Source organism: Triticum urartu, chromosome 2A (genome assembly GCF_056163025.1).
Source record: "Triticum urartu cultivar PI428250 chromosome 2A, HENAU_Tu73, whole genome shotgun sequence".
In the NCBI taxonomy this organism is placed as follows: Eukaryota; Viridiplantae; Streptophyta; class Magnoliopsida; order Poales; family Poaceae; genus Triticum; species Triticum urartu.
Window position 1 is genome coordinate 708632669 of NC_141874.1, and position 10033 is coordinate 708642701.

General features: G+C 49.3%; 1 pseudogene; it reads left to right on the forward strand.

The window, feature by feature from the left end:
- The first annotated feature begins 1915 nt into the window (after window positions 1–1915).
- LOC125518462 (indole-3-acetic acid-induced protein ARG7 pseudogene) lies at window positions 1916–2908 on the forward strand (annotated as a pseudogene).
- Window positions 2909–10033: the final 7125 nt, after the last annotated feature.

The following is a 10033-nucleotide window of genomic DNA, read 5'->3' on the forward strand; positions in this document are numbered from 1 at the left end:
GACGGGCGGAGGGCGGCGCGGGGGTGGAGGGCGGAGGGCGGGGCGGGCGCGGGCGGAGGGCAGTGGCCGGGGGTGGGAGGCGGAGGCGGAGGGCGCGGGGCCGGGAGGCGGAGGGCGTGGGAGCGGGCACGGGCCGGAGAGCGGTGGCGGCGGGTCGAGGCGGAGGGCGCGGAGGCGGCGGGCGGGAGCGCGGGAGTAGAAGCCGGCGGGGCGGCGGGCGGCGGGACGGATGGCGACGGCCGGGGACGGGGCGAGCGCGGCCGCGGCAGGGAGCAGGTGGAGGAGAGGCCGGCGGCTGGGGGCGGGGCGGGCGCGGGCGCGCGGAAGGTCGACGGGGCGGCAGGCGCGGGCGTGGGCGCGGGAGTTGGGAGGATTTTTCCGTCCCGCGCGAAGATAACCGCCAAATGAGGGTTGAGATAGGTTTTGCTCCCCAACCCTTACTTTTCAGGATTTGAGGGTTGGACCCTTAAAAAAATTTGAGGGTTTAAGGATTAAGGGGTTTTAATCTATACGATTGTTACTCGCAAACTGTAAAAAAACAGTTATTTATAAAGGTTTGAAAGTTTGAGGGCTCTGCTAGAGATGTTGTACGCGTGAGAATACCCCCGCGCCCACTCCCTCGGCGGCGTAGGACGCCAACCCCGCACGGGCGCACGCACATGGGACGGGGGGTGGCATCATCCCGCCGCGGCCCGCATGTCGATCGGGCCGAGCGGGAGCGCGCGTGGGTGCCGCATCGTATCCGTATCAAGAAGCTAGTACTCGCTAGCCAAAGTTAGAAGAAGAATCGGTTGAAAGCCATGATGACTTGCTTAGCAAGTAGTAGTACCAGCAAGCGTGCCGTCTTAACCGAGGGAGGTTAACCGGTACCATGGCTGGAACAGGGGATCAGCATCGGCAGTCACGTCTCGTTTTGGCAGCAGTTTTGCTAATCAACTCTTACGAGCAGCTAGCACTAAAGTGTTTTTTATTTTATTTTGAAAGGATAGCACAAAAGTTGACGGGCGCATGCACATCCATATAGCGCTGAGCACGAGGATGCGTGGCCTGGAATCCGCATGGCGATCTTGTGAAAGCCACAACTCCGGCAAGGATATACCGCACAGCGCGGCGCCAAAATCCGACTGAGATATCGTCCCCTCCCCGTCAGACGAGACGAGGCCACATGCTGCTGGGATCGAATGCCCGCCGGGCACATGCACCTCCGGCACCTGACCGCGAGCGCTTGGGCTGGAGACCAGACGATTCTCTTCCTTTCTTGGGCTCTCCCCAACCACGCAAACGCCGATGCGACGTGACCATGTGCATGTGACCCCGCGTAACCCTCGAAAAACTGTTACGGTGCAGCACTGCGTGTCATCTACTATTTTGGAACGGAGGAATACATGCTTTTGTCTTGTAATAATTCTAGAGCCTTTTCTTTTAGTACTCCATCCATTCCTAAATATTTGTCTTTCTAGCGATTTCAACAAATGACTACATACAATGCAAAATAAGTGAACCTACACTCTAAAATATGTCTACATACATCCATATGTTGTAACCATTTGAAATGTGTAGAAAGACAAATATTTAGGAACGGAGGGAGTAATTGATTGGCAGCGGCAACAGTGATCCGCACTTTTTTCTGTAACGGAATCAGTGAAGTCACGGGACACCGGGCGTACGTGCATGTAACACGGCCATACACCTCGTTTTTCAAGCTTCGTCAGGACAAGTTATTGACTAACGTAGGATAAACACCCGCCTGGCATATGTGGTTCACAATGTGAATGACAGCCATATAGGGAACACAGTAAATGTTACATGGAAGAACATAGCCCCATCCCCTTCACACAGCTCAGATTATTTGATCCAGGCCAATTGGACGATGACGAACCCAAGTCCCAAAATTTCCAGCATCCTATAAAATCTCCCACCCCTCCCTCCACCAGAAGCCAGCCAGCTCCATTTCACCAACTTGTCCTCCTCCACCGTTAACCCACGACCAGCAGCGCAGCAGGCCAACAGAAGCTCTGCTCTCAAGTCTCAACTGCCGATGGCCAAATGCAGCAAGATCCGCGACATCGTCTGGCTCCGGCACACCCTGCGGAGGTGGCGGTCCCGCGCCGCGGCGCGCGTGGCCGAGGGCGGCGCGGTGCCGGCGGGGCACGTGGCGGTGTGCGTGGGCGGGGCCTCGCGGCGGTTCGTGGTGCGGGCGGCGCACCTGAACCACCCCATCTTCCTCGAGCTGCTCCGGCAGGCGGAGGAGGAGTACGGCTTCCGGACCGGCGCGTGCGGCCCCATCGCGCTCCCCTGCGACGAGGACCGCTTCCGGGACGTCCTCCGCCGCGTCTCCTCCGAGGAGCGCCGCGGCCGTTCCTTCGGCTGCCGCGCGCCGGCCGCCAGCGGGCGAGACATCGCGGCGCGGCCGTTGCTGCAGCGGGCGGCGGCGGAGGAGCTCGTGTGGTGACGGATCGATGGAAGGAACACGCATAGCCCATTCGGTGTACGTGCTCTGTTCGCAGGCGAACTAGCGGTGGCGAATTGCGGCGGCTGGTCTTCTGGACGCGGGAATGGCGCAAGCATGCCGCGGCCGAGAAGACTGCGCCCGCCGCCCGCGCGCACAGCAAGCGCCCGAGGCCGTATATCTGACTGAAGGGCGTGGTCCGGTGGTAGTGGCCGGTGGCGCCCCGAATTGTGAATCGGAGACGACACCGCGCTTGAGCAACTGAGGCAGGCCCGCGCCCGGCGGGCGTGTGGCTAGCAAATCTACTCTAGTACCAGCTCTGTACTGCTTGTACTGCTTGACAGTGGTCAGAAGAAACTTGTAATGATTACTTCAAGAATATGACCATTTTTTTTGTGATGTTGTAATTGGTAACACTCCTTGCTGGGAATAACACCCATTTACAAGCTTGTCTTCCTCTGTCATGATGTTGGGGAGGGGAATTTTTTTGGAATGGCTAAATGTAGGTCGTCTGATTGTCGAATTTGGGTCAGTCGACCGTTTTTTAGAAAAAAAAAGGAGGAATACCCTCAGCCTCTGCATCTGGGCGATGCGTGCAACCACTTTATTATTTATTCACAAAGACCTTACAAAATAGTACATCTGAAGCCATCATCTTTACCGGCCATTCTGTTGCTTAGTTGTACTGACTGTTTGACTCGTACGAGATGTCGCTAGCCCATCGTGTAAGAACAATAATGTATGCTTTGTGTGCTGATCGACGAATTTGTTATGTTCCCACGGTGACCAACTAATTATAAATCTGATTATTCATTTCTTGAGAAAAAACAAATGTCATATGGTGGCCAAACATTTTTATTCCTTAGCATATTGTTGAGTTGAGAATTATCCGATGAGTAGAAGGTTTTTCTTAAACACCTATAAACACACATAATAATACAACTTTTCATGAAAATGTTGTCTACTTTGCAGTCAGTTTGGACTTTGAAGGTGGAACTACTGATGCAACAACTTGCCTCGTGAACGAGAGATTTTCTATGACATAACACTTAACAATATAAAAGAACATATAGGGGGCTACATCAACATAATTGAGGAACTTACTCTCCTCATTGTTGATTTGTTGTTTCTACAACAAACGAAATGGGTGGTTGACGTTGACATGCACAGCATAAAACTACATTGTTCTTTTGCTGGAAACCACCACGACTACTAGATCTTATTGTGGTGGAACAAGATACATGCATGATTAGCAGAGACAAACAATTGAAATGGGGCACATCTTTACCTAGCACCCTGTTTGACGAAAAATGATTGGTTTCCAAAACCATTGAGCCTGCTACCAAGTAGTATATTGATTTACTTATCATTTCACCGATCAGAGATTCCGTCGATCTGCATTAGAATGAAAACGATATTGCAAGAAGATCTATATGCTAGCTTATATGCCAATTTATTCATCGTTGTGCTAATCATATGTGTTGCATGCACCAAATCGAGCTTTGTCATGTGCCCTAGCTAGAAGCTCTACATGTCAAATACCCACGCTAACTTGCTGACTACGCGGTTAAGGTCATCGAATCGCCATTTGTTTAACTTAACGTACATAGTGGGCACGTACCTTGCGAACGCAAATGGTTACTCCAGAGTGGTAATAATCATGGTGTGGCATATAGGAGCATGTGGCTCACGCAACAGCATACCCATCTACTCACTAGATTCATACGACTTTGCGCAGTCAATTTGATACGCAGGAAAGGCGCTCTGTATTCAGATTAGCTAGGTATATAGAATGTGCAGAAGCTTAAGCTGTACTACTATACTATATATAGCCTCTCAAATCTAATGTATAGTCTAACCCAACAACATGCTATGACAAGCGAGGTAGTGCCAATCATAAGCGGATACTCCACGGTTAGTACAACTAAGCAACAGAATGGCCGGTGCATGCATCTGCCACTCATAGTCATCTGTGGATTTAGCGGCCTAAGAATAACACCTGATCTATACATGTAATGATGTAATCGTGTAGCTTATGAGAGAGCTGATGATGTGATCTCGGAACCCAACAGGCCGCACAATTTTCGGTTGAAACAGCCGCTCCAGTCCACTGGCCACAATCATGATCGCTCCCCGTTCCGCATGTGCGACGCCCCGGCGCGGTGACACATGTACGTACGTGCCGCCGGTGCGTCGAGGTCATGGCGCTCTTCTAGCTGAGACGTCGTGCATGAGCGCAGATGTGTAAATAAAAAGGAATGTGTTTCTGCTAAAGTGGATTAGTGTTATGCCTTGAAAATTAGCGCGTCCTATTTTTCCTTAGCATGACTTGCAAATACTTGTATTTTTAACCAAAATTTTAGGTACAGATTTGACCCTATTTCATACATACTAGCAAGATGTCTGTGCATTGCACGGAACATTAAGATGCATTTGTATGAGTAGTTTATCTTGTGAGAGAAAAGGATAAACAGAAGGCCGTATTTGCAAATGTGGAGAGGAGTGCGGGTAAATTGTCATAGTTTCCTTCCCTCGTTGCACACCATCATCATCAACTCTACTTTTTATAAGAGTAGATATAATAATGTTGTCAGAATAGTTACATATAAGTAATTTTTTTAACAATAATCCATATCCTACAATAATTAGACTATTTTTCATTTTTATTGAGTAAAAAAATTCACAAAAGAGTTTCCCTTTGCCTGGATTCGAACACACAATCAAATTCTGATGACCTGCCCGCTCTAGCCATTACCATCAGATTGCTTCGGTCCTGTATGGCGACGCACTTTATATATAATGTCGAAGTCGGGCCAGGTGCTACCACCAAATGGTGTGGCGGTAACCACTTGCCACATCATCACGTTGACCAGTAGCCTACCACCGTTGACCATGGCGATAGCCCGTTATATCCTATCGCCATCGTCTACGTTGGTAGGAAAAAGGCCAGATTCGAAAAAAAAATTATAAACAGGTTAAACTTTCGCATAAGGGTCAAAACATTAAATTTGTCCTCTTCTTGCTGTGTTTCGATCGCGCCCATGCTACCACCCGTGAACCAACGTTGTTTATCGACGTGTGTACCAACTTGTGCAGCTGTTCCTAGCTATCGGGAATTGGGGGGAGATTGGCACAGAGCACGTACGTACAATGAGTAGTGAATACTTCTTCCGTTCCAAAATAAGTGTTTTAACTTTATACTCCCTTTGTTTTTATTTACTCTGCATTTTAGAGTTGACTGAAGTCAAACTTTATAAAGTTTGACCAAGTTTATAAAAAAAGTACAAACATTTACTATAACAAATCTATATGATGTGGAAGTACATTCAACAATAAATCTAATGGTATTGATTTGTTATTGTATATGTTAATATTTTTGTTTATAAATTTTATCAAAATTTACAAAGCTTGACTTTGACTAAAGCAAATACACGAATTAAATAAAAATGTAGGAAGTACTAACTTTGATACAAAGTTGTACTCCCTCCGTTTTTATTTACTCTGCATATTAGAGTTGACTGAAGTCAAACTTCATAAAGTTTGACCAAGTTTATAGAAAACAATATAGACATTTATCATAATAAATCTATACGATGTGAAAGTACATTTAATAATAAATCTAATGTTGTTGATTTGTTACTGTATATCTTAATATTTTTGTATATAAATTTGGTCAAAGTTTGTAAAGCTTGATTTTGACCAAAGCTAATATGCGAACTAAATAAAAACGGAAGGAGTACTAAGATTGAGACACTTATTTCTGAACGAAGGGAGTAGAAAAAGGAGGGAGTACATACTCGTAGTACATAAATACGGGCGAGTTAAACTACACTAGTTTTTTTTTTTTGCGAAACAACACTGCGTTAATGGTCCGATTTTCCACTTAGCACAATGGTTGCTCGGAGAATGCAGAACGCTCCGGTCATGTGCTGGCGAATCGGCGATGGGACGAGGCGAGTTTTGTCCCTAGACTTGTCAGCGTGCTGTGCCAACGTGTGGCCCGAGATGCGGACGTGACAACCAAGCCAAGGCTCTGTCTGATCTTATCAGCTTAATTACAGAGCACAGTAGAAGGGCTGCATGCATGCCCATCGCCCGATCGTCGTGAATGCGTGCCAACAACTCGCCCGATACGTTGCATGTATCATGTATGCAGTGCACCGGTAGGCCGGCGGCTAGTGGCACTCCAGAAACGCACATGAATACGTGACTGCTGGAGGGATGGATTTTCGTCACTTGGAGCTCTTCAATTTAGTTTTATTGGGAAAGCATGGCTGGAATCTGATCACGAACTCGGAATCCCTTTGTGCTCGCGTCCTTAAGGGCAAGTATTTCCCGCACAATGATTTCATGGAGGCCACCATCCCAAAGTGTGCCTCGACTACGTGGAGGGCGATCATTGCCGGCAGGACAGCGCTGGGTGCGGGGCTGATTAAACGAGTTGGAGATGGCACTACGGTGTCGGTTTGGCACGACAGCTGGGTGCCCGGGCTGATTTCCCTGAAGTCATCTGTTCACATAGGTAACACTGCAATAGCAACAGTTTCTGAGCTAATTGATGTGGACATAGGCATATGGAAAGTTGATATGGTGAGAGAACATTTTATTGCTCCCGAAGCAGAAGCCATTCTCAATATCCCCTGAGGATTGGCGGTGGACCTGACTCGGTTGCATGGACCGCTGAACAGTCTGGTAACTATTCTGTTAAATCCGTGTACCGCTCTCTAATGACTCGGAACGAGTATGCTGCTCTTTAGGAAGGGACGGTTACAGAATCTTCAGAGAAACAAAAGCAGATGTGGACTAGACTCTGGAAGCTGAAAGTTGTGCCAAGGGTGTGAGTGTTCTGGTAGCGAGTGTTAAGAGGAATTTTGCCTACAGAAAGTTCCCTCAAACACAGACACATAGCAACGTTGGCTCGATGCAAAGTCTGTCTTGATGCAGACGAAGATTTGTATCATGCACTAGTGAAGTGCACACATGCAACAAATTTCTGGCGGGAGGCGAGGGAGTGGCTGCATATCAAACTCCCGGAACTCCATGCAGTAACATGGTCTAGGGACATTTTATGCGACCCCAGATTCGATGAGAGGGATCAAGCAAAAATCGTAACTGTCATGTGGGCGATCTGGACCTCAAGAAACAATATAACTCATGATCGGGCGAGCTTGAATCCTATTATTTCAATGAAGAAGACTAGGGAGGCTTTGGCACTGCTGGAATTACCGGACCAGCATGCAAAGATCCTACCAGGATATGGATGGTGGCCATCTGAGAATGATTGTATCAAGATTAATACAGATGCGGGCCTGTCTGTGGAGGCCAATCTGTGTGGGCTGGGAGACGTTGCCAGAACATCTGAATCTTTCCTCGGCGCCTGGTGCAAGCCACTCCAGGGTGTTACTGATCCATTGGTGGCGGAGGTGCTAGCTCTCCGGGAGGGAGTGATCTTTGCCCAGCTTCGGGGCTATGTGCGAGTCGAGATGGAAACCGACAGTTCGGAGGTTGTCCAGCTCTGGCACTCGCGCCGTACTTCGCGCTCGTTATTAGCGCCGGTGTTGCTTGATATTGAGAGTTTAGCTTAAAGAGACACGTCAATGTCCCGGCCCATCTATGTGCTAGGCATGCATGTGCACTAGAGGCGTCGGAGCTGTGGATGAACTCCCCCCCCCCCCCCCGGGCTGCTGGTAACCAGCCTCATGGCGGCTGACTGTGCCGCAGCCTCTTTGACGGATTAATAAAGCTCTCTTTTCCCCGCAAAAAAAAAGAATACGTGACGCGCAGATCGGCAGGACCACGCGCGCGCGGTGAATGCGCCCGGGCCCGGCCCAGAAGCCACTGTGCCAAAACCGGCCATGTTATAGCCGCCACAACGGACCAGGTAGCGGGGATCTGCCGTGGTACTCGGCCGCTGCCGCCCACATTTTTCTTTCCTCCCTTTGGACGCTTGGAGACGGAGATTAAGATAAGCAGGAGCCGCGCCCACCCCCCTCGGCGGTACACGGCACACCAACCCCGCACGCACATGGGATGGGTGGGGGCATCGCACGCCGCGGCGCGCATCGTATTGATCGATCGCATGTTCCGCACACCTTTTAAAAACCCAGTAAGTCGTCATAGACTTGGGCCTAATTTTTTTTGTAAGATTTTAGAATCTAACCCCTATCCAGCTTCTTTCAGAATCTCCGAGTCTCATTTATTTTACAATCCTATCTAATTAAGATCTAATTAGTTAGAATTGTAAAATAAATGAGGACAAAGATTCTGTAAGAAGCTAGGAAAGGGTCAGATGGGAGAATCTTGCAAAAAAATTGGACCCTGTTTCAGAGGAAGGGAAAAAGCAAGTTCCAACTTTTTTTTCTTTTTATTGATTACTTACCGAGGTCTGTAGGTAGAAATGTCAGCTGAAACTCGAAATCGATAATAACTGGCAATTATATTGGCTTTGTCAGAGATCGTTTTCCTCGGTTCATCATGCCCCACGAAAAGTTAGGTTTCCTTTACCTCTTGCCGGTACAGCCGCTGGTCCACCTGGTCTCAGGTCAGCTTAGAGCCACGTGAGCGTGATGAATCCCGGCCTTTGCCGGTGGGAGGACTCCTTTTTTTATGTTTCTTTGAGTTTTGTCACGCGGACGCATGGACCGTCTGCGCGTGTCCTCCCCTGGCCCGCCTGTCGGTGGCACAGGGGCGTCTTTTTTTATCTCCCCTCCTTCCTTCTGGCTGCACGCCCTCCATTCTTCTTCACTCTTTCCTCGCCGCCGCTGCCATTGTAGCTGTGCAGCTCGGACGCGCACTCGTCCAGCCCTTTCCCCTCGGCGCCCCCGAGCTATCCAACCACGACCACCTGATTTGCGCACCCGTCGGCCGGATTTGGGGCGGACCCGGTCGGTCTTGAGCTCTCCTGACTGTGGGAGGCCGCGCCGCGCCATGGACTGGCCGGGCACCGGGCCGGAAGGCCCTGGCAGTGCCGCAAGGCCACATGCAGGCAGTGCCTCCTCCTCTAGCCGCTCGGATCTACAACGTCCGTGGTCAGCTGGCAGATACACAAATGGTGGTCGGACGGGCTCGATGCTAGCCCAAAAGCTCGTCGGCGCACGGTTGCCGCTCATTAAGTGCGATCACTGCCTAAAGAAGGCCGTGCGTCGCGTGTCCAACATCCCGGATGGATGTTCATCAAGTGTTTAAACGATGGGGTATGTGCTATTTTTAGCTTCGGTTCGTGCCCTATATTTGTCTAGTTGTTCTAACTTCAAATTTTGTTGTGTAGAATGGATGCAAGTTTTTGTATTGGAAAGAAGAGTACATCGATATATTGATAGAGCGCAATTTAGTGAATGCTCGTGCACTTTTAGCTAGCATAGAGGCTGTAGATGAGGCAAGTGCACTTGTTGCTAAATTTGAGGCTAGACACGAGACTAGATGCGAGGAAGCAACCTCTACTTTTTTAGACTCGAATAAGAAAGAAACACGCAAGATGGAGGCGGCTCTTCTGCAGATCAACAATGAATGCATCGAGAAGACACTAATCCAACTTACAGGAGCAGTTATGGAAGTTGGATATCTTCTAAAATATACTCTCTCCGT